Source organism: Nerophis ophidion, linkage group LG09 (assembly GCF_033978795.1).
Source record: "Nerophis ophidion isolate RoL-2023_Sa linkage group LG09, RoL_Noph_v1.0, whole genome shotgun sequence".
NCBI lineage: Eukaryota > Metazoa > Chordata > Actinopteri > Syngnathiformes > Syngnathidae > Nerophis > Nerophis ophidion.
This window is the reverse complement of record NC_084619.1, coordinates 24,071,637-24,097,877: the sequence shown is the minus strand read 5'-3', so window position 1 is coordinate 24,097,877 and position 26,241 is coordinate 24,071,637. Positions and strand designations below refer to the sequence as shown.

The 26,241-nt window shown below is 41.6% G+C and overlaps 1 long non-coding RNA gene across 1 annotated transcript; it reads left to right on the top strand.

Annotated features, from left to right (window-relative positions):
- Positions 1-2,921: 2,921 nt before the first annotated feature.
- On the top strand, positions 2,922-4,991 carry LOC133559163 (uncharacterized). The gene is made up of 2 exons (XR_009808101.1): positions 2,922-3,084; positions 3,179-4,991. It is a non-coding gene; the product is annotated as an uncharacterized LOC133559163 (long non-coding RNA).
- The last annotated feature ends 21,250 nt before the right edge of the window (positions 4,992-26,241 follow it).

Sequence of the window (26,241 nt, the reverse complement as noted above, 5' to 3'; positions counted from 1 at the left end):
CAAACATAAGTGAGGAGACTCAGACTGTTGTGCTCACTGGAAAAATTTAGTCCAAAATAGCTTTGTACTGTATACTATACAAATTTGCGTTGTACCGCGATACTCTGAAACGTACGGGTACCACCCCCCCGCGCCCGCATCGTCGTCACGTCGTGTCATTGCTGCTGGTTTACGAACAGATGAACATGTTCGGTAGCGCACAATCAGGGAGTATTTACAAGCAGACACAGTGTGTAGACGGAAAAGGGAAAACTGAAGCATTTTGGCTTAAAAACTAACAATAAAGGTGAAGTTATAACACTGAAACGCCCTCAGGAAGAGGTGCTTTAAGACATGGCTAGCTAGCTAGCGGCTACAGTCCATCCGCCGTCGGCAGTGTTTTGTAGCAACTTCTAAATTACGAATACTGGTCTCCATGGCGACATATAAAGTAAGTTTCTTCCAATTATCATCCCTGCAGGATGGGGAATAGCTAAACATGCTTCACTACACACCGTAGCTCACCGGCATCAAAATGTAAACAAACGCCATTGGTGGATCTACACCTAACATCCACTGTAATGATATCAAGTACAGGCACGTATCTAGTCGATAGTACTATGTTTACGTTGACATTTTTTGGCATCACAGCATCTTCTTTCGTTTTTGTAAAATGTATATTATGTTTATAAAGTCAGGAAATATGTCCCTGGACACATGAGGACTTTGAATATGACCAATGTCTGATCCTGTAATGACTTGGTATCGGATTGATACCCTAATTTGTGGTATCATCCAAAACTAATGTAAAGTATCAAACAACAGAAGAATAAGTGATTATTACATTTTAAGAGAAGTGTAGATAGAACATGTTAAAAGAGAAAATAAGCAGATATTAAGAGTAAATGAACAAGTAGATGAATAATTAATTTTCTACCACTTGTCCTTAATAATGTTGACAAAATAATAGAATGATAAATGACACAATATGTTACTGCATATGTCAGCAGACTAATTAGGAGCATTTGTTTGTTTACTAAAAAAGACAAGTTGTCTTGTATGTTCACTATTTTATTTAAGAACTAATTTGCAATAATACACATATGTTTAATGTACCCTAAGATTTTTTGTTAATATAAAGCCAATAATGCAATTTTTTGCGGTCCCCTTTATGTAACAAAGTATCGAAATAATTTTAGTACCGGTACCGGTACCAAAATGTTGGTATCGTTACAACACTACTCCAAAATAAACCAAGACTGAATTTTAGATACATATGTTGGCGAGTTTTGAGAAAATAAATGATCTGCATTCAAATTAAATATTAAAAAAATGTTAGTGCATGTGCCTCACAATACAAAGGTCCTGAGTAGTCCTGAGTTCAATCCTGAGGTTGGGATCTTTCTGTGTGGAGTTTGCATGTTCTTCCTAAAAATGCGTGGGTTCCTTTCGGGTACTCCGGCTTCCTCCCACTTCCAAAGACATGCACCTTGGGATAGGTTGATTGGCAACACTAAATCGGCCCTAGTGTGTGAATGTGAGTGTGAATGTTGTCTGTCTATCTGTGTTGGCCCTGCGATGAGGTGGCGACTTGTCCAGGGTGTACCCCGCCTACCGCCCTGATGCAGCTGAGATAGGCTCCAGCGACCCCAAAAAGGGACAAGCGGTAGGAAATGGATGGATGGGTTGCTGTATGACATTCTGACAATAAAATTGTAATTGTGTCCAAATATCGGGCTCTTTCTTTAAATGCCTACTGAAATGAGATTGTCTTATTTAGACGGGGATAGCAGGTCCATTCTATGTGTCATACTTGATCATTTCGCGATATTGCCATATTTTTGCTGAAAGGATTTAGTAGAGAACATCTACGATAAAAATCGCCACTTTTGATACTTCCAGAAAAAGCCTCGCCTTTACCGGAAGTAAAGGGCTCCTCACATGTTCACATTGTTTTTAATGGGAACCTCCAACAAAAACAGTTATTCGTACCGAGAAAACGACAATTTCCCCATTAATTTGAGCGAGGATGAAAGTTTTGTGTTTGAGGATATTGATAGCGACAGACTAGAAAAAAAAAAAAAAAAACTAGTTAAAAAAAAAAACGCGATAACATTAGGACATATTCCGATGTTTTTAGACACATTTACTGAGATCATTCTGGGAAATCCCTTATCTTTCTATTGTGTTGCTAGTGTTTTAGTGAGTTTAATATTACCTGATAGTCGGAGGGGTTTGTCCACGGGTGTCTTGACGCGCAGTGTCTCACGGGTGTCGACGGCAGCTGTACGGACGACACAAGCTCAGCTGATATCCGGTAAGTGGCGACTTTTTAACTACAATTTTCTCACCGAAACCTGCATTCATTTGGGATCCATGTCTACTTGACCGCGCTCTGATCCATAGTAAAGTTTCAGCTCTGGGAATTTTAAACAAGGAATCACCGTGTGTTTGTGTGGCTAAAGGCTAAAGCTTCCCAACTCCATCTTTCTACTGTGACTTCTCCAATATTAATTGAACAAATTGCAAAAGATCCAGCAACACAGTTCTCCAAAATACTGAGTAATTATGCCGTTAAAGCAGACGACTTTTACCTGTGTGTATGTGTAGCGCTCGTACTTCCTAAAAACGGTGACGCCCTGCGCACACGTCATCATTACACAACGTTTACAAGACGAAACTCCCGGAAAATTTAAAATTGTAATTTAGTAAACTAAAAAAGCCGTATTGGCATGTGTTGCAATGTTAATATTTCAGACTGTGTGGTGGGTAGTAGTGGGTTTCAGTAGGCCTTTAAAGTTCTTTTTAATCATGCAAGCGAGTAATAACCTGTGATTAATCAGGATTAATCCTAATTCAAAAGTGTGATTAATCTGAAATCTAAAATGGTCATTTGACAGCACTACCCAAAAATGTTATCCCCCTCCCACCCCCAACACATAATGAAGTTGCCAGAATTGCCGCGGTTCAGCTCCGATTTCAAGGAGCGCGCTATGATTTCCGCAGAGCGTCGTTTCAAACCTCAGGGCAGAGATTTCAAATTGGTGAGTTCTCCCACAGACGGGATTGAAAGGATCCATCAAAGTGGTCGGGGAACCAGAAGAGGTATTCCTTTGAAGCGAGTGGCTGAGATATTAAATAATTGAGTTATGAGAGATTAAAGTTTCACAAGCTAATTTGGTTTTCCTGTCACTCCCAGGCTCCGAGTGTGTGCAGCCTGCAGACAACTGGTGAATAAGAGTGACTCACTTCCTGCTGGGCTGGAGAAACCCTATGTCTGTGGCAGACTCAAACAGGAAGTTCATCCAGGCCACGCCGGTCTCTGACTAATAGCGAGCGTGACGCCATTTTTGCAGTCCAGGTTTTCAGGAATCCAGTCCACCAGCATGTGCTGGAGCAACATTGAGGCACGGAGAGCTTTCACTTCCAGTGCTTCTTTTCCTCACTTCCAAATAAACACAGACCATAGCCGCTGACAGCTTAACAGTTACGTGGACAGAAGTTAGTTTGCTGATGCAAGACATTGCTGCATTTTCTGTCTCATACAGACCGGGAGGGTTTCGGTTTCACTCACTGCATGCGGTGGCGAGATAGCCCGAGGGTGAAAGCGCTGTTATTTTTGTCTGGAATACGCCTCTCGACTGACATTGAAACCTCATTTTCAAACACCTTGGGGGATGACATCGCCAAAGTCATCAAGTAATTGATATGTATGAGGACATATCAGCACGACCAGCACGCCGTCTTCGAGGACAGACAACAGACGTGGTGCCTCCGTGTGCCAGAGAGGGACCAGATGTTTTCCGCAATGACTCATAGTCCTGCGGTGATAGTGAAAAAGAACCAGCCCGTCTTCCCGCGCCCGCAGATTGGCTGTTAGAGGCTGGAGATTTGTTTTCCCCCATCTTTGACCTTGCATAGTTGTCAAGGCAAATCAGAGCTGGAGCTGATGTGGCCCAGCTGAGGCTTCAGCTCTCTTTGCGCCCTTTGAAATATGAGACACAGCCGTCCACGTGGGATTCATTTCTACTACGAATCTTTCTTGTGCGCGGCACAATTTTTTTTAGATTTTGCTTATCAAACGTTATAAAGCAAGGGTGTCAAACTAACTTTAGCTCAGGGGCTACTTGTACATAGTGTGGGCCGGACTGGTAAAATCATTATAACTTAAAGGCCTACTGAAACCCACTACTACCGACCACACAGTCTGATAGTTTATATATCAATGATGAAATATTAACATTGCAACACATGCTAATAATGCTGGTTTAGTTTACTAAATTACAATTTTAATTTTCCCGCAGAGTTTCCTGTTGAAAACGTCGCAAAATGATGACACGTGTTTGTGACGTTATTGGTTGGAGGGGACATATTAGCCCAGCACCACTTACGGCTAAAATTTGTCTCTTTTCACCGCATAATTACACAGTAATTTGGACATCTGTGTTCCTGAATCTTTTGCAATTTGTTCAATTAATAATGGAGACTATAAAGAACAATGCTGTTGGTGGAAAGCGGCGTATTGCAGCTGTCTTTAGAACCAAGACACAGCCGGTGTTTCTTTGTTTGTTGTGAAGCTTTAACACAGAGCGGTAAAGCAAACATGTTTCTCTACGTCAACCAGCATGTTTTCGGATGGGAAAATTGTGATATATAACTTACCGGAGACATCAGTGGATTATGCGTCCTCCTGCAGTAGCTGTCTTAAAGCAGTGGTTCTCAACCTTTTTTCAGTGATGTACCCCCTGTGAACATTTTTTTAATTCCAGTACCCCGTAATCAGAGCAAAGCATTTTTGGTTGAAAAAAAGAGATAAAGAAGTAAAATACAGCACTATGTCATCAGTTTCTGATTTATTAAATTGTATAAAAGTGCAAAATATTGCTCATTTGTAGTGGTCTTTCTTGAACTAGTTGGAAAAAAAAGACATAACAATAACTAGAAACTTGTTGAAAAATAATCAAGTGATTCAATTATAAATAAAGATTTCTACACATAGAAATATTAATCAACTTATATTGCCTTTTTTGGGGATTGTAATAGAGATCCATCTGGGTTCATGAACTTAATTCTAAACATTTCTTTACAAAAAAAGAAATCTTTAACATATATATTTAAGGAACATTTCCACAAAAAATCTAGCTGTCAACACTAAATTGTTGCATTTCTTTTCACAGTTTACGAACTTACATTCGTATTTTGTTGAAGTATTATTCAATAAATATATTTATAAAGGATTTTTGAATTGTTGCTATTTCTAGAATATTTTCAAGTACCCCAAGGGGTACGCGTACCCCCATTTGAGAACCACTGTCTTAAAGAACCTATAAAAAAGCGATTCAAAGATCATCTCTATGACAGCACCAAAGTGCTTTTAAGAAATCTGTCGCAAAAATATCAGGTCACAGGAATTTCCCCCCATTAGAGATGAAACAAAGGCAAAATTCCACTCGTGTGTCAGTGATTTAACTCCCGGCTCTCAGGTGTTGAAAGTGCTCCAGCAAAAATGTTGTACGCCACAACAGACGCTGGCACTGACGTCATCGTGCATTTTTTCAGTTGCTGTATGCAAAGCGTGCATATTATAGGTTACTGTGACACAAATATCTGTGCCAGGGTGCCAGGGTCTTGTGTGGAAACCAGTTTGTTTTACACTCCACTGTTTCGTTTTGCATTGATTTTAGAAAATTACAATGGAAACAAACCAAATGAGGTTTTACTCCGGCCTGCATGTCGGAAATGACATGGTGAGCCTTGCAGTCCATCGATTTGTCGACTGAGTTCTCACTTCCATGAAAATTGAAACGTGAATTCATTGTTACATGTGTTGAATTAACGCTATGACGTCCCTGGCCCATGGTTACATTCCACTGATAGGCGCCATCCTGTTATGTACAGAGGAGCGAAGAAGGCGACAACCAGGGCACAACTGCGGTTCACAAGGTTTATTTAAACCTTTGATGATTACATGGCGTATGTATGCTACTCTAAGTGAATGAGTGATGACTATGTGTAATATTAATGATGTAAATGTTACCAGGGTTTGTTGTCTGTGAGTGTTGATTGTATCCTTCGTCAAATCCAGAGGGGCAAGGCGAAGAGGGAGTTTGTGAGCAGGCAAGATGTCGGGGACAGGAGCGAGGCAGCGTGGTCTGGGTCTGAGTAGGGAGGTCGTGGATCGAGGAAGGCAGTTAGGAATCCGGATGGATGTCGAGAGGCCAGGTACGATCACGGAAGACAGGGGAGTCATGAGAAGATAGCGACGTTCTAGCAAAGGTTCCTCGGGTCTGCTGGATTTTATGCTGCTCACTCTCATCAACTCAACAGGTGTGTTGATTCTTGACAGGCTGCAGGCTTGTTGCTGCTTGGGCGTGCTGCACTCAGCACGAGTGAGGGCGAGTCTGAGTCCGCTGTCAGCAGAGGCCTCTCTTGGCGCACTGTTAGTAGAGGCGCATGCAGCTCCAGCCACAGAAGAAATGCAGGTTCAACTCTGTGTCGTGACACATCCAAACTGAACTGTATCCCTCAGTGGTTTGCAGGCGGTGTTTGGTATCTGGACATCCGTCTAGCATTTTGGAATATTTGTGTAACGTTCCCTTCACCTGGGCCAGTAACATGTTTAGACTGTCAAGCCTTGGCGCTGGCTTTGGGCGTTGTTGCTATGTTGTGGAAGAAAACATGCCTCCTGTTGTCATGCGGGCCATAGGCCTGCTGGGATACCAAGCCAAGGCGGCGGTGAGATCAGTTCATGTGTAAGAATAAGTTGCCATGCGGCCTTTTGCAACGTGCTGAAATAGCATCTCATAACGCTGCTGGACACTCACTTAAAACTTATGAGCACATTATTTATTACGAGCACATTATTTATTACGAGGAGCGTTCAGCTGTATCATATACAAAACAAACAACATAGTTCATTGTGTGTGCGTTCTTGCGTGCATGGGTGAGTTGACCCTGGGTAGAATGTGGAAGTAATTAAATGTCACAAGCACCGTTTCCGTTTTTCAACTTTGCCCGCCAAAGAGAGCAAACAAAGGAAAGTTTTGCTTTTCTGATGAGACCTTACCAATCTGTTTTTTTTTTATATGATTTTTGTCTTTTACTTGGCAAGTGTGGAACTTGGACTATACCACTCTCCAAAAATTAAACCAAAGGCTTTCCATGAGCAAGTCAACATACAAAAGTATTTTTCCTTTCTGGTCAATAAGGATTCTGTGGCATTATTTAAATAAACTTTCCTCCAAAATGTCATCATATATTATTAGATGGAATATATATATATATATATATATATATATATATATATATATATATGAGTGAATTATATTTATAAAGCGCTTTTTCTCTAGTGACTCAAAGCGCTTTACATAGTGAAAACCAATATCTAAGTTACATTTAAACCAGTGTGGGTGGCACTGGGAGCAGGTGGGTAAAGTGTCTTGCCCAAGGACACAGCGGCAGTGACTAGGATGGCGGAAGCGGGGATGGAACCTGGAACCCTCAAGTTGCTGGGACGGCCACTCTACCAACCGAGCTATACCGCCCCTGTCATATATATATATATATATATATATATATACATATATATACATATAATGCATGTATACGTTAGGTTAGGAAAAAACAAAGAGGCTATATTTTATAAAGAAACAGGTATACTTATGAAACCAGCTTGTAGGAATGATATAGCCTTTGTGTTTCTTCCTGACTTAACGTATATTCTGCTCCAACCTGGTATTGAGCAGTGTATTAAGGATACACCACAGAAACCTTGACTATATATATTGCATACATATATGTATATAATGTGTGTGTGTGTGTGTGTGTGTGTATATATATATATATATGTATATATATATATATATATATATATATATATATATATATATATATATATATTTATACATATATATGTGTGTGTGTGTATATACGTGTATATGTACATATGTATATATACCGTATTTCCTTGAATTGCCGCAGGACATATAGTATGCGCCTGCCTTGAATTACTGCCGGGTCAAACTCGCGTCCCAAAATAATTACCGCATGCTTAGTATTACCGCCTGGTCAAACTCGTGACGTCACGAGTGACACTTCCCCTGTCATCATTTTCAAAATGGAGGAGGCTGATTTCAATACCGGTAATTTGAAGACGATTAAGAGCTATTCAGTAGGATTTAAGGTCCAAGCTTACATCACACTCAATTTTTTACTGCATACCTTTGGTAAGTACCGGAGTGAGAAGATGTTTTAAAATAATTAGCGCATGCTTACTTTTACCGCATGCCTTTGGTAAGCGCAGGAGTGAAAAGAGGTTTTAAATTAATTAGCGCCCCGGCGGCAATTCAAGGAAATACGATATATGTACATAAAATATATGTGTGTGTGTGTGTGTGTGTGTGTGTGTGTGTGTGTGTGTGTGTGTGTGTGTTTGTGTGTGTGTGTGTGTGTGTTTCGTTTTCATCACTATCTACATGTGACTGAAACATTTGTTTGCTTTTGTGCAAATGTTTGTTTATTAAACAATAACAATGGTTACTAAACAGTAACACTGTTTATTAAACAATATGGTTCACAAACTGGACCTGATCGCTCCTTTAGAGACATACACAAACTAACATAGTGTCTTACACATGCTCACTGCTGGCACTGCTAAAAATATTTTTTAATATTATTATACATTTAGGTCCCCTTTTGGTTAAGGTTAAAAAAATTACCAGAAGTTTTTTTTTTACGTGATGTTAACAGGGAAACTAAATTATGTCCCCAATTGGATGCAGAGGACCCCTTTTGGATAGGTACACAAGTACAGAAAAACTTTCACACACACATTATCTCCCATACATATTATCTCACACACTGCTTGTGACACAAGCTCCTTTAAAACAAACCTCCTTCTAATGACAATAAAAAAATTACCTGCAGTGCGGCAACACCGTCTAGCTCAGCCGAGTGTGTAAACGCGTTGGCAAAGTGCCTCCTCAGTCCTCATAAGAGTCAAAGCATGCAACCGTTTCCAGCAGCCCATCGTCTTCCTCGGTATCAATCGCTTGCAAGATTAAAGATTTGTCGAGGAGGAGTGCTCTTTGCATCAGCTCGCAGCAAAGAAGTGGCTCCACTTACTTTGGTGAAAACTCAACTCAAAGCAACAGTAGATAAAAATAACTTAGGTTCTGTCGAAAGAGCGACCTGCTAGTGCTTTGAAGTTAAACTTGCCAATCAATACACTTTTCTTTGTCCATTTCTGCTCGCTACTCATGCTATATCTCAAGCTATAAATATCGTATACATAGCATACTGACAAAAATAAATGACAGTGAAGATATTGATGAAAAAAATGATTATAACTTTAGATTATGATGCAAAGAATAAAGATATTAAATACATGCATGCAATATGGGAGCTTAAAGGCTTTCAAAAATAAAGACTTAACTCGTGATTAATCACAAAACAATATCGCATTAATCATGTAAATACACCAATTAATCAGAGAATTTATTTTGACTGTACATACTCTTTTACCCTAGTGTGTGAATGTGAGTGTGAATGTTGTCCGTCTATCTGTGTTGGCCCTGTGATGAGGTGGCGACTTGTCCAGGGTGTAACTTGCCTTCCGCCCGATTGTAGCTGGGATAGGCGCCAGCGCCCCCCGTGACCCCAAAAGGGAATAAGCGGTAGAAAATGGATGGATGGATACTCTTTTACCTCGGTGGCATGGGTTGGTATATTAGTGATCAGGTCAACGCATATGTCAGTTAAAAGATGGTGAGGAGACTCCAACAGGTATGTTAGCTGGCAAATCGATGCTAACATGCTATTTAGGCTAGCTGTATGTACATTTGTAGCTATATTTGCATCCAGCCTTTCCCTCCACCCACATTTAATGCCAAACAAACACTTACCAATCGACGGATTTGAGTTACTCCATAGGTCAAAAGATGCAATCGTTGGTAATAAGGCGATCGCCGAATAGCTTCAATAGCTATAGCTATAGCTATAGTTATTGAGCGAATAGCTTCAATAGCTGTTCACTTAGTAGCTTTAGTTTCTTCTTCAGTTTCGTTTTCCCTATCTGCCTCCACACTCCAACCATCCATTTCAAGACATACATAATCTGTTGAATCGCTTAAGCCGCTGAAATCCGAGTCTGAATCCGAGCTAATGTCGCGATATCTTTCTGTTCTATCCGCCATGTTTGTTTGTATTGGCGTCACGCAGTGACGTCACAGGAAAATGGACGGGTGGATTTACAGATAGCGAAAATCAGGCACTTTAAAGCCTTTTTTCGGGATATTCCATGATGGGTACAATTTTGAAAAAAACTTAGAAAAATAAAATAGGCCACTGGGAAGTGATTTTTATTGGTTTTAACCCTTCTGAAATTGTGATGTTACCCTTTAAGTAATCATCCAAGCTTTATGTTCCCCCTTAAGGAATCATCCAAGCTTTATTCATTTTAGCAGTGCTAAATGAATAAATTCCAACTAAACAATAATCAATATGTGTTTTCTTAAATAAACTCTCAATAAAATTGAAGTGGAAATGAAAATATAATAAAAATCACATTTTTTGAAACCTCTCCATGCTTTTAGCTCCAGACTTCTTCTGTTAGTTTGACATTGTCATTACTGCCACATGTGGTAAAACAAGTGTATTACAGCTGATTACCTCTGCGGCCCATACAGATCACAGCTGAGAAACAGATGTTTTTAGAGGGTGCTCGGGTTGGTTAAAAAAACGCTGATTTAAATTATTAAAGGGAGTAGTAACATGTGATTAATCCAAATTCAAAACTGTGATTGATCTGATTTCGATAATTCATCATTTGACAGCGCTAATATTTTAACATGATTTATTTGAGGAACAAACAACATTCAACTGGATGAAACATCTATTTAGCAGGATACATTCAAAGCAACATGAGTACACAGCTGTGCCGCCGACAGCGTGTGAGGCTAACAGTGGCATTTATTTATGTTCACGGCGACAACAATGCTGCAGCCACTGACAACACAGCTGTGCAGGCTGATACCATTCACCAAGGGAACATCAGCATCATCTCCATGTAAGCAAACAGTATAACGACCAAAACAACCACCCCGACAACAAACACAGGGGTGGCCCTCAGCAAAAAGCCCCGCCCCCTCACCTGCACCCCCCTTCTGTTCATCTTAATCCAACTTTACAGTACAAAAAAAAATAAAAATCAGCCCAGGGCCTTAAAGCACTTAAAACAACCTCTTTCACTTTACCTCTTTAGCTTTTACGCCACTGAGACAAAGTCTTCACTGCCTCGAGGGACGGGCGCTACAATGAAGCCCGCACATAAAAGCAGCGCTGTGACGACAGGTGGAGAAAAAAAAGGTGCGCAAACATGACCCGGCAGGGAATTTTCCAGAAAGCGGTTAAAGAAAAGGCCCACAGCGACGCCGGGCACTCCTTTCCCCCTGCAAACGAGATGCTGTGACCCAGCATGCCGCAGTGCCGTCTGCATCCGTGCCCGCCTGCAGACCAGCTCCGCTCCTGCAGGCAGGACTTGGTGGGCAGGGTGTGTCTCCTCACCTTGGAAGCAGGTGGGCAGGGGAGGTGCAAGGTGTGTGTGTGTGTGTGGGAGGGCGGGAACAGGTGGTGTGGTGCCACTGGGTCCCACTCAGCGCTGGGTGGGTCTACAGAAAAAGATTCTAGAAGAAAAACATTTAAAATGTGCCCTATGTAATAATTTCACGTGAAGTCATTAAATGTCCCTGATATGTCAAAAGGCATTAATATATTACGTTCTTTGTGAATACCATTATAACTGATTTCAGTAGTTCAGCCGGAATATGCTCATTTCAAAATTAGATTTACAGCCCCGAAATATTGTTATGGTTTTCACTTCGATGCCCCCGCCCTCCAATTAGAAAGTCTGTGAGTGTGTCACATCCAGGTTGCCATTTACGCATTCCGCCACCTTCGTCTATAGCTACTGCCACTGGTAAAGTTACTAAACATGTCAGACCTTAGTAAATCTAAAATGCATCGTTACGATTGTCAACTTATTCAAGACAAAGCCGGAAACAAAACAAGGATAAGTATCCGGGGTGCCTTTGAAAGATGGAGACGATTGAAGGCGGAGAATATTTTTTCATCTGACGCCAAATTTGCTAATTCCCTCCATGATAGGTGAGTCAGGCATTTATGTTTTCTTACTGCTTGTAATAAATTAAACTATATTGTGCAATGGCAGTACGGTGGAGGGGTTAGTGCATCTGCCTCACAATACAAAGGTCCTGAGTAGTCCTAGGTTCAATCCCGAGCTCGGGATCATTCTGTGTTGAGTTTGCATATTCTCCCCGTGAATGCGTGGGTTCCTTCTGGGTACTCCGTCTTCTTCTTACTTTCAAAGACATGCACCTGGGGATAGGTTGATTGGCAACACTAAATTGGCCCTAGTGTGGGAATGTGCTTGTGAATGTTGTCTGTCTATCTGTGTTGGCCCTGTGATGAGGTGGCGACTTGTGCAGGGTGTACACCACCTTCCGCCCAATTGTAGCTGAGATAGGAACCAGCGACCCCAAAGGGAATAAGCGATAGGAAATGGATGGATGGATGGATAAATAACGTGATTATTATGTTCTTTATATCCAACATTTATGTATGAGTCGACCTGATCTTTTTTGTAACAAAGTTAGTGAATTAACTATACATTTGTAGATATTTCCCCATATTTCTGCACAATAACTAAGATATAATTAACACTAAGGAGCAGTAGACAATATGAAGTAATTTCTGGTCCAAAACATATTTTGCTTTGTTCATTGTTGAAATATTTCTTGTCATCTTATGTTGCGTATTTTTTTATATGAGACTTCCAGATAATTTTATCATCTATTATCACACCCAAAAATCGCAACATGGTAAATTTCTGGAAGGACTTAACGGTTGTCTTTGGTTTGACTTCGGGAATGTCGACATCAGTCAGCCTGTTGGAGATGACAATTTTGACGGACATAATTTGTGCCATGTGTGGCTTATTTTCGGATACAGTCCAGGCAGAGTCTGGTTACATAGTCGCATGCAAGTCACACTGAAAGCCTGATTGGACCCAAACTAAACCGCTTGGCGAAAATGAATGTCATCCATCAACATTTCAGCAGATTGAAGTCAAACATTTCATCGTCCTCAACTTTCAGCTTAAAGCACATAACCTGTTTTTAGTTTCCTCAAACCATTTTTTTTTTTTTTTTTTTTTTCACAAGGCAACTTAATATGCACCGCTTCCCTTTTTTGGCTGCCAGGTCAGGCAAAAAAACAAAAGATTGTTAAGTTCAGGCGGAGGCTAAAGAAGGCAGTCGCTGTCGTAAGCCATCACGCTCTAATAAGGCATAACCCAGTGCTGGGTGGGCGAGGGAAGCCGCTGTTTTTCTGCTATTTCCATTTATAGACGGCACAAATGAGCCCCCTGGGAGGTTTCTTGCCATGACTCATGTCTCCAGTGCTTCTGGTCCAGTCTGCAACACGTCCCAACCCACACGTCTTCATTATCCACGCGGCGTGTTTACACCGCCTTCCTTTTTGTTTGGTCTGCACTTTCCTGCCTTTTCAGTCATGCACGATAACGTTTTTTTAGTATTCAAGCAGGGGAGCGAACGTGAGGAAGGGGAGAATGAGATTAGGGAAGAACAGAGGTCAGCTGATGATGAAAACGTTAAGGGTGCCGGAGCTGGAACACAGACGGCGAGCATTTCTCAGAATTGTTGTTGTGGTGAAATGTCAACATGGGGGCTTTTCGCCAGCACAGCACAGCAGCCTGCAGGCTTCATCCCGTGGTGGTCCTCGGTCTCCTCCCCCCTTCTCTGTGGTTTTATTCCAGTCACAGCAACCCCCACGCCAACCCCCCACCACCGCCCAACCCCATCCCACCCCTCTGTGCTCTGTCAGGTCACCCGCCTTGTTTGTTCAGATGGAACAGAAGAGGAAATGAAAGCAATGAGTCCAATGTTAACCCATTCGTGGGCTTGTGCTTCTATTTCACTTTTTTCTTTCCTCTGCTTTGATGCCTGTTTTTTTTTTTAAAGCAGGATGCACTAACTGGGTCAGAGTTGTTTTTTTCTAGCATGGAGTGTGTGGGGAGGGGGGGGGGGGGGGGGGGGGGTTTAGTCTGCACAGAGGATTTGTCTAAAAACACAAGCAAATCTCAACGTGCTCCACGGTGGAAACGCTGAACCACAGCAGGGGATGAACGTGTATCTCTGCTTATTCTTGCATGCATGAGAACATTTGGAAAATGCTGTGTCATGGCTGACGCAGGCATGTCGTCAACATTTGACCCATTTAAAAAAATAAAATAAAAGGCGTTTTTTTGGTAACTTTTCCAAAACGTTGACCTGCATAGTACTTGAAAGTGTGACATGAAAACGCATTGCATTGTGGTTCTTGCTGCACTCGGAATCGATTATTTACTGGGCTGAATGCAAAACTCTGTTCTTGACTTTTGTTTTGTTTTTTTAGGGCTGTCTAACGATTAAAATATTTAATTGCGATTCATCACATTGATCATAGTTAACTCAAAATTGATCGCAGATAAACATAATTTTTTATCTTTATTGTGTGTAAACAAGGTAGGACTCGAATTTTCACATACTTTATAGATTTGTGTATGTGTATATATATATATATATATATATATATATATATATATATATATATATATATATATATATATACATATATATATATACATGTATACATATATTTATATGTGTATATATATATATGTATATATATATATATATATATATATATATATATATTTATATATATATATAGGGTGAGAAGCTCTGTCATCCGGGAGGAACTCGACGTAAAGCCGCTGTTCCTCCACATTGAGAGGAGCCGTATGAGGTGGTTCGGGCATTTGGTCAGGATGCCAGCCGAACATCTCCCTAGGGAGGTGTTTAGGGCACGTCCAAACGGTAGGAGGCCACAGGGAAGACCCAGGACACGTTGGGAAGACTACGTCTCCCGGCTGGCCTGGGAACGCCTCGGGATCCCCCGGGAAGAGCTACACAAAGTGGCTGGGAAGAGGAAAGTCTGGGCTTCCCTGCTAAGGCTGCTGCCCCCGCGACCCGACCTCGGATAAGCGGAAGAAGATGATGGATAGATGGATGGAAAACAGCCCACTACCTATAATATAGGTTTTTTAAACATAAGATCATTGTCTCCCAAAACGTTATTAGTTAATGATATTATCAGAGACAACAATCTTAACGTCATCAGTCTCAGCGAAACCTGGCTTAAACCAAATGACTTTTTTGCGCTAAATGAGGCATGTCCTCCTAACTTTACACATGCGCATATTGCCCGTCCGCTTAAAAGGGGTGGGGGGGTCGCACTAATATACAACGAAAACTTTAACCTTAGTCCTAACATAAATAATAAATATAAATCGTTTGAGGTGCTTACTATGAAGTCTGTCACACCGCTGCCTCTACACCTGGCTGTTATCTACCGCCCCCCAGGGCCCTATTCGGACTTTATCAATGAATTCTCAGAGTTCGTTGCTGATCTTGTGACACACGCCGATAATATAATCATAATGGGGGACTTTAATATCCATATGAATACCCCATCGGACCCACCGTGCGTAGCGCTCCAGACTGTAATTGATAGCTGTGGTCTCACACAAATAATAAATGAACCCATGCATCGCAACGGTAATACGATAGACCTAGTGCTTGTCAGGGGTATCACCGTCTCCAAAGTTACGATACTCCCGTATACTAAAGTATTGTCCGATCATTACCTTATAAAAATCGAGGTTCAGACGCATGTTCGTCAAACTAATAATAATAATAACTGCTATAGCAGCCGCAACATTAATACGGCCACAACGACAACTCTTGCTGACCTACTGCCCTCGGTTATGGCACCATTCCCAAAGTATGTGGGCTCTATTGATAACCTCACTAACAACTTTAACGACACCCTGCGCGAAACCATTGATAACATAGCACCGCTAAAGTTAAAAAAGGCTCCAAAAAAGCGCACCCCGTGGTTTACAGAAGAAACTAGAGCTCAGAAATTATTATGCAGAAAGCTGGAACGCAAATGGCGCACGACTAAACTTGAGGTGCACCATCAAGCATGGAGTGATGGTTTAATAACTTATAAACGCATGCTTACCTCAGCTAAAGCTAAATATTACTCAAATCTCATCCACCGTAATAAAAACGATCCTAAATTTTTGTTTAGTACGGTAGCATCGCTAACCCAACAAGGGACCCCTTCCAGTAGCTCAACCCACTCAGCTGATGACTTTATGCAATTCTTTAGTAAGAAAATTGAAGTCATTAGAAAGGAGATTAAAGACAATGCGTCCCAGCTACAACGGGGTTCTATTAACACTGATACGATGGTATATACGGCGGATACTGCCGTCCAAAATAGTTTCTCTCGTTTTGAGGAAATAACATTAGAGGAATTGTTACAACGTGTAAATGGAATAAAACAGACAACATGCTTACTTGACCCTCTTCCTGGGAAACTGATCAAGGAGCTCTTTGTATTATTAGGTCCATCAGTGCTAAATATTATAAACTTATCACTCTCCTCGGGCACTGTTCCCCTAGCATTCAAAAAAGCGGTTATTCATCCTCTTCTTAAAAGACCTAACCTCGATCCTGACCTCATGGTAAACTACCGACCAGTGTCTCACCTTCCCTTTATTTCAAAAATCCTTGAAAAAATTGTTGCGGAGCAGTTAAATGAACACTTAGCGTCTAACAATCTATGTGAAACCTTTCAATCCGGTTTCAGAGCAAATCACTCCACGGAGACAGCCCTCGCAAAAATGACTAATGATCTATTGCTAACGATGGATTCTGATGAGTCATCTATGTTGCTGCTCCTCGATCTTAGCGCTGCTTTCGATACCGTCGATCATAATATTTTATTAGAACGTATCAAAACACGAATTGGTATGTCAGACTTAGCCCTGTCTTGGTTTAACTCTTATCTTACTGATAGGATGCAGTGTGTCTCCCATAACAATGTGACGTGTGGAGTTCCCCAGGGTTCGGTCCTTGGCCCTGCACTCTTCAGCATCTACATGCTGCCGCTAGGTGACATCATACGCAAATACGGTGTTAGCTTTCACTGTTATGCTGATGACACCCAACTCTACATGCCCCTAAAGCTGACCAACACGCCGGATTGTAGTCAGCTGGAGGCTTGTCTTAATGAAATTAAACAATGGATGTCCGCTAACTTTTTACAACTCAACGCCAAAAAAACGGAAATGCTGATTATCGGTCCTGCTAGACACAGAACTCTATTTAATAATACAACTCTAACATTTGACAACCAAACAATTAAACAAGGCGACACGGTAAAGAATCTGGGTATTATCTTCGACCCAACTCTCTCCTTTGAGGCACACATTAAAAGCGTTACTAAAACGGCCTTCTTTCATCTCCGTAATATCGCTAAAATTCGCTCAATTCTGTCCACTAAAGACGCTGAGATCATTATCCATGCGTTTGTTACGTCTCGCCTCGACTACTGTAACGTATTATTTTCGGGTCTCCCCATGTCTAGCATTAAAAGATTACAGTTGGTACAAAATGCGGCTGCTAGACTTTTGACAAGAACAAGAAAGTTTGATCACATTACGCCTGTACTGGCTCACCTGCACTGGCTTCCTGTGCACTTAAGATGTGACTTTAAGGTTTTACTACTTACGTATAAAATACTACACGGTCTAGCTCCATCCTATCTTGCCGATTGTATTGTACCATATGTCCCGGCAAGAAATCTGCGTTCAAAGGACTCCGGCTTGTTAGTGATTCCCAAAGCCCAAAAAAAGTCTGCGGGCTATAGAGCGTTTTCCGTTCGGGCTCCAGTACTCTGGAATGCCCTCCCGGTAACAGTTCGAGATGCCACCTCAGTAGAAGCATTTAAGTCTCACCTTAAAACTCATTTGTATACTCTAGCCTTTAAATAGACTCCCTTTTTAGACCAGTTGATCTGCTGTTTCTTTTCTTTTTCTTCTATGTCCCACTCTCCCCTTGTGGAGGGGGTCCGGTCCGATCCGGTGGCCATGTACTGCTTGCCTGTGTATCGGCTGGGGACATCTCTGCGCTGCTGATCCGCCTCCGCTTGGGATGGTTTCCTGCTGGCTCCGCTGTGAACGGGACTCTCGCTGCTGTGTTGGATCCGCTTTGGACTGGACTCTCGCGACTGTGTTGGATCCATTGTGGATTGAACTTTCACAGTATCATGTTAGACCCGCTCGACATCCATTGCTTTCCTCCTCTCTAAGGTTCTCATAGTCATTATTGTCACCGACGTCCCACTGGGTCATTATTGTCACCGATGTCCCACTGGGTGTGAGTTTTCCTTGCCCTTATGTGGGCCTACCGAGGATGTCGTGGTGGTTTGTGCAGCCCTTTGAGACACTAGTGATTTAGGGCTATATAAGTAAACATTGATTGATTGATATATATATATATATGTATATGGACTAAAACATGAACATAAGTAAAAAAAAAAGTTAAAAAAAAAAAAAAATTACATATTGTCTTTTCCGCAACATCATTTTATCATTTTATAGCTGCTAGAGGTCATCAAAAAGAAAGACAAGCACACACACACACACACACACACACACACACACACACACACACGCACACACACACAAACACACACACACACACACAAATATATATATACATATATATATGTATATATATATATATATATATATATATATATATATATATATATATATATATATATATATATACATTCTAAATAGTAAACAAATGCGAGCAAAAATCAGCTTATAATGGGCCCTATAAGAGTCACTCTATTCTGCCTATAAAACATCCAAACACTTTCATTAAGGCTTTATATACATGCTGTATGCACCTGTGTAATGTAGTAACATTTGTCATAAAGTGTAATATTTATGTATATTGCTTATTTTTAGCATACAGTGGCACATTGATTTCAAAAACTCATCACAATGTTCGCGTTTTGCCTTTCAATCACTGATTACTACTAATGCTGACATCATGCTGGATAACAAACATTATAAAACATCACTTACTGTACAATGTTTGCTCTCACGTGGAAAAATGACTCAGAATCCTCACTAAGAAAAAAGGGGGGTGGAACCAAGCGTCTTTTTACATCTTTATCGCCATTTCTGGGTGTATATTGGATGTCATGGTTGACCAACTTGTTGGATTACGTGCTCAAAGGGGAGGCATTATTTAAGATTTAGAATAAACCTTTACCAGCACCAAGTCGAGAAAGCAGCTCACCAGCCGATGATGTCAACATAGCCACAGTTAACTCTCTGTTGTCACGACGCTGCTATAAATTACAATATCGCTAATATCTGGTTAATATTCCAGTCACAAAATGTAACTGGAATATGGTTGTACGGTATACCGGTGTTGGTATAGTACCGCGATACTAACTATACCACCTCTAAAATGTACGGGTCCCCTAACAGAATTGTAGATACAACATGTTAAAAGAGAAAGTTAGCAGATGTTAACAGTAAATGAACAAGTAGATTAATTATTTATTTTCTACCACTTGTCCTTCATAATGTTGACAAAATAATAGAATGAGAAATGACACAATTTGTTACTGCATACATCAGCAGACTAAATTAGTGGCCTTCGTTTGCTTACTTTCTACTGAAACACAAGTGTTCACTGACGTGTTCACTATTTTATTTAAGGACAAACTTGCAATAAGAAACATATGTTTAATGTACCCTAAGATTTTTTGTTTAAATAAAACCATTTTTTGTAGTTCCCTTTATTTTCGGAAAGTACTGAAAAGTATCGAAATACATTTTGGTACCGGTGCCGGTAACAAAATATTGGTATTGGCACAACACTAAAATGGAGTATTGTTGGAGGTTTTTGGAGGTTTATTTAGAAGGGTTTATGGACGGAATAGAGGACCTCCCATTGACTCTATTGTAAGCATATTTTTATTGAGTTTATTTACGAATTAGAATGCATCAAAAAATATGTCTTACATGTCTTCATGTCATACATGAAGATTGTAAACGGAAGGCACCATTCCAAAAAAACTAATTCAACTGATTCGTTTTGGTGTTCTTTAAAAAATGTTTAATATGTGTTTCGTTACACAAAGAATACCATCCATCCATCCATCCATCTTCATAAGTTCCCAGGCCAACCGGGAGACATAGTCTTCCCAACCTGTCCTGAGTCTTCCCCGTGGCCTCCTACCGGTCGGACGTGCCCTAAACACCTCCCTCGGGAGACGTTCGGGTGGCATCCTGACCAGATGCCCGAACCACCTCATCTGGCTCCTCTCAATGTGGAGGAGCAGTGGCTTTACTTTGAGTTCCTCCCGGATGACAGAGCTTCTCACCCTATCTCTAAGGGAGAGCCCCGCCACCCGGCGGAGGAAACTCATTTCGGCCGCTTGTAGCCATGATCTTATCCTTTCGGTCATGACCCAAAGTTCATGACCATAGGTGAGGATGGGAACGTAAATCGACCGGTAAATTGAGAGCTTTGCCTTCCGGCTCAGCTCCTTCTTCACCACAACAAATCGATACAGTGTCCGCATTACTGAAGACGCCGCATTGATCCGCCTGTCGAACTCACGATCCACTCTTCCCCCACTCATGAACAAGACTCCTAGGTACTTGAACTCCTACACTTGGGGCAGGGTCTCCTCCCCAACCCGGAGATGGCACTCCACCCTTTTCCGGGAGAGAACCATGAACTCGGACTTGGAGGTGCTGATTTTCATTCTGGTCGATTCACACTCGGCTGCGAACCGATCCAGAAGAAATATATTATCAAAATATTTCTTACATGAAAAAACTTATTTCAGTATGCATTTTTTGTGTGTGTCTTGAGCAGAGTAGGGGCAGGACTGCTCTGTGTATGTCGGAAAACATAGCAAATAGCATGATGACATGAATGTGCAATAAATAAGTGTCGCCATGGCGATGCCTCGTATATAGTACATGTATGTGTGTGCATGCTCTCACCCTCTGGTCTGCCACGTTCTTACTTAGTCACTATGCAACCAGGTCAACAACATGGACGCCACAGTAGCTGAATCGCCATTTTGGGTAAAAGCTCTCTGCAATAATAATAAACAGTCTCTGGCAGCGATGTCTTGTTTTCCAGCTGGTGCCAGAATTGGAAGTTAACTGCGATAGCATTTAGTGCAGTGGAAAAGCACGGGCCGTCCAAAGCCACATACCTTCTCCACTTCTGAAAGGCCTGTGATCGCTCAGCAGTCCGAAGACGTTATTGCACACTCACAGTACAGGAACCTAATTGCACGAGTTTAAAATTGCTGCTTTGGAAAAAAAAAAAAAAGAAGACAAGAAACTTGGCCACAACTGTTTGTGTGTGTGTGTGTGTGTGTGTGTGTGTGTGTGTGTGTGTGTGTGTGTGTTGCTGGAAGCCCAGAGATGTCTTTACATGGAAAGATACACTTTTAGAATTGCTGTGCTGGAGGAGTCATAGCTTGTGCTTATTTTGAAAAGGCTCCAAAGATATTCGGTGGGATTTGAGAAGAGCTCAAGTGAACTTTACCCTCTCCGAGGAAGGCGAGGGAAACAGAGACTTTGCTGCCAGAGTTATTTGAGGCTTACTCGGATTTCCCGCCCAACGCTCATTTATTCAGGTGTTTCATCTCCCATCATCTGCTGCCGTATCGGTCCAAGCGCATGTGAGTGGCGCTCGTGCTCACTGTTGGACTTTCTGCTGAGTTGCGACTTCATGAGGGCCTTGCTTTGTTAACGTGACATGTCATCATTCGGGCCTCCGTGTCCACCGGGGCCGCTTTCTTGGAAAACCTTTTGACTATTTTTCCTGGCAGCGAGCCATATCAAACAGAATGGTGAAAGAGTGTGTGTTGTAATTGAACCCGATGAACAGGATCAACACGGGAAGGCGGGCAGGGAGTCATGGGAGAGCTCAGGCTTCTCGGGTGTAAGCTCCGCCCACATGGCACGCTGATGGACCCGCTACCCGGCTGCCAGCTGGCCGAAACGTGCACGGCACGTACACAAGCCGCGCCGTGTTCGGCTGTCATACCTACACCAGATGATATCAACAGAAATGAATTTATGGTGCTTTGAGACGGTGTTCTTCAACCTTTTTTCAGCCAAGGCAAATTTTTTTCATTGAAAAAATCCGGACGCACACCACCTGCAGAAATCATGAAAAAATTAAACTCAGCAGCAGTAAAAAGTCGTTGTCGTAGTTGTTGGATATAACTTTAAACCCTAACTAACCATGCATCACTATACTTTGTCTCAAAGTAGGTGTGCTCTCACATCATGATGTGACTTCTTTGGATTTTTTTGCAGTTTTCCTCTGTGTAGTGTTTTAGTTCTTGTCTTCCGCTCCTATTTCTGTGGCCTTTCCTGTGTTGTTGGTGTTTTCCTGTAGCAGTTTCATGTCTTCCTTTGAGCGCTATTTCCAGCATCTGCTTTATTTTAGCAATCAAGTATAGCGTATTTCCTTGAATTGCCGCCGGGGCGCTAATTAATTTAAAACCTCTTCTCACTCCTGCGCTTACCATAGGCATGTGGTAAAGGTAAGCATGCGCTAATTATTTTAAAACCTCTTCTCACTCCGGCACATACCAAAGGTATGCAGTAAAATTTTGAGTGTGATGTAAGTTTGGACCTTAAATCCTACTGAATAGCTCTTAATCTTCTTCCCTTTATGCGATTTCAAATTACCGGTATTGAAATCAGCCTCCTCCATTTCAAAAATGATGACAGGGGAAGTTTCACTCGTGACGTCACAAGTTTGACCAGGCGGTAATACTAAGCATGCGCTAATTATTTTGGGAAGCGAGTTTGACCCGGCAGTAATTCAAGGCAGGCGCATACTATATGCCTTGCGGCAATTCAAGGAAATACGGTGTTTAAGTTGTTGCTATCCTTCTTTGTGGGGACATTGTTGATTGTCATGTCATGTTCGGATGTACTTTGTGGACGACGTCTTTGCTCCACTGTAAGTCTTTGCTGTCGTCCAGTATTCTGTTTTTCTTTACTTCGTAGCCAGTTCAGTTTTAGTTTCATTCTGCATAGCCTTCCCTAAGCTTCAAAGCCTTTTCTTAGGGGCACTCACCTTTTGTTTTGGTTTAAGCATTAAATACCATTTTACCTGCACACTGCAACCCGCTGTTTCCAACATCTACAAAGCAATTAGCTACCGGCTGCCACCTACTGGAAGAGTATTACATGGTTACTCTGCCGAGCTTGAGACAGCACTCAACAACAACACATTATTTGCACACTATAATTACTGGTTTGCAAAAAATATTTTTTCCCCAAATAGGGGAAATTACATAGTCTCCCACGGCACACCAGACTGTATCTCACGGCCCACTAGTGTGCCACGGCACAGTGGTTGAAAAACACTGCTTTGAGAGACCACCCCATGAAATTGTTGCATGTGAAAATATTCCACCCTGGAGCACATGACAAGAATAATCATTTTTGTATCTTAATTGTGAGTTTGACAATCCCTCCTCAACCCAACTAAACCCAATATTATATCAGTAACCTGGAAAACAGGACAAACGTTCCAAATGACCCAAAATATTGTCAGAAAAGTGTGAACTGTTGAAGTGGCTCACAGAAAATACCAGGTAGATAGCTTATGCTGAACACAAGGATACACCGACATACACACTTAATGGGGACGCAACTCTTTTAACAACTCGTGATTTGATTTGATTCCTATTCTAGGGATAACGACCCAATTCAGAATCGATTCCCCATTCGAGACAATATCTGACTCAAACCAGTTCTCGTAGTATATCATTTGATATAAAAATGATATTAAAACCTTTTGGAAATCGGGTTACAAAAGCGCTTCTTGGCTGCTAACATTTAACATTCACGGGCAGTGATTGAAGCAGAGATGTTTTTTAAAGATTTATTCTTTAAAAAAAAAAAAAAAAAAATACATTCTTGGAAATTATGAATCGACTTGGAATCAAAATAAATAACAATTGAGATTGGGATTGGGAATTTATTTTTTCGGAACACTCCTAACACTTAAAACCATAATTATTAATTTCTTGGCCAACTTAAAACATTGTTAGTGAGAAAAACCCAAAAATGCATCAACAATATTGCACCTGAAATGAATAGAAAAACAATGTTTTAATCTTGAAAGAGTTGTATTACATAATTATAAATACAGTAGTATCTAAATTTTCAAGTACTTTAACTTATTGTATTCTCACCCTCGGTTAATATATATATATATATATATATATATATATATATATATATATATATATATATATATATATATATATATATATACATATATATATATATATATATATATATATATATATATTTGTATGTATGTTGTTGCCTTATTTGTATTATTTGAGTTATTAAATGGATGTATTTAATGTTTGGCTATATATATGATCAAGGCTAATCTCATTACGTGAGTCCGCCATTTTATATAATGTTCGAGCATTTATTTAATGTCCTGTTGTTTTTTTCTTTCGCCAGCACAACTCACTTCAAAAACTTTCAGCCTTCTTGGAAGTAAGAAAGTGCCTTATTCTTAACTTTTATGATTTGTAGTAATGTACCTTCAACTTGAAAGAAGCCTCTCTCCGTGTGTGCAGAGCACTTCAGAAACCTGCGCCGGTGTGAAGATCGATTTTCCAATAAACTACTTTTAAGGGTTGGCTAGGTGACCACTATTTATGGCAATGGAGGAGACGACACAACTGTAAGTCCTAACAGTAGTGGATGTGTGAATTATACGTTAGCAATGTTAGCTCGTTTTGTTGTGTAGCTACCTTAGCCTTCTAATGTAAGACAAAATGGCAAAATGAAAAAGGATATTCCTAAAAACTACTTTAATTGGATCAGTGCTTACTATGTTTGGGAATGGACAAGTAAGTTATATAACCTGTTATTACATTTGCGATATAGCTGGTAGCTCGTAGCTTAGTTTATAGCTTTGAGCTTTCACTTTTTACAACTCGAAGCAGCTGTGCAGGGGGGATAAAAGATAGCAAAGATATAAGATAAAAGCCTTTTTGTGACGCTTGTGTGGCATTGTAATGCCGGATTGGTTCTTCCGGGGATGCGTCGAAGCGATGAACACAACAAGGTAAGTTATAAATGGATTTATTAAATAATAAAAGGCTAGAAACAAAAACACTGCTGTAAAGAGAAGGCAAACCAAAAACAGAAAAACAATTCCTCAGCATGTGAGCTGGAATAAACAAATGGCTTAGCGTAAAAGCTAGCGAGAATATACATACAAAGATGAAGGTCGAGAGTCGTCACTGTTGCGCGTGGGCAAATTAGGATCCGAGACTGAACAAAGAAAAGAGGAAAGCTTATATAGGGAGAAATCAAGGAGAACCAGGTGTGTAGAAAACGAGGAGCAGGTGAAATCAATGTGTAACCATGGTAACGGACTAAACAGGAAGTAAGTGGGTCAGAAGAGAATGAAACAAAGATGGAAAAATAAACATGTGAAGATCTGAGTCACAGATCGCAACAGTATTCCCCCCCCCAAAAAGACAGATTCCAGATGTCTCAAAGAAAACAAAAACAAATAAGAAACAACTTGAACCCCCTCCCCAAAAACAGAGTCCACAAACGAAGGGAGGGCGGAGGGAGGCCACGGTGGAGGGTCGCCAAGTCGTGTGTCCCCGAATCCACCGAGGACAAGTCAAGTGGCGGCGGCGGATGGAACGCCGCTGCCGAACAAGTTTTGGCGGGCGACCTCGAAAAGGCCACATTAGTGGCCGCCTCGCAGGATGAGGTGCCCGGCGAGGCGGACGACCCGGGCACGGCCACATCCGTGGCCGACATGGAGGAGGGAGTGTCTGGCGAGGAGGATGACCTCGCAGAGGCCACGCCCGTGGTCGACGTGGTGGACGACGCCTCAGCACCGAAATCCCAGCAGGCTTGGAAGCAGCAGACGAGGGTGCGGGGACTGCAGCCAAAGCAGGCCCGAGTGCAGCTGGCGAGGATGATGCGGGTGCTGCAGCCGCAGGAGTCGTCGGAGGCGGCCTGGGAGCCGCAGGAGTCGTCGGAGGCGGCCTGGGAGCCGCAGGAGTCGTCGGAGGCGGCCTGGGAGCCGCAGGAGTCGTCGGAGGCGGCCTGGGAGCCGCAGGAGTCGTCGGAGGCGGCCTGGGAGCCGCAGGAGTCGTCGGAGGCGGCCTGGGAGCCGCAGGAGTCGTCGGAGGCGGCCTGGG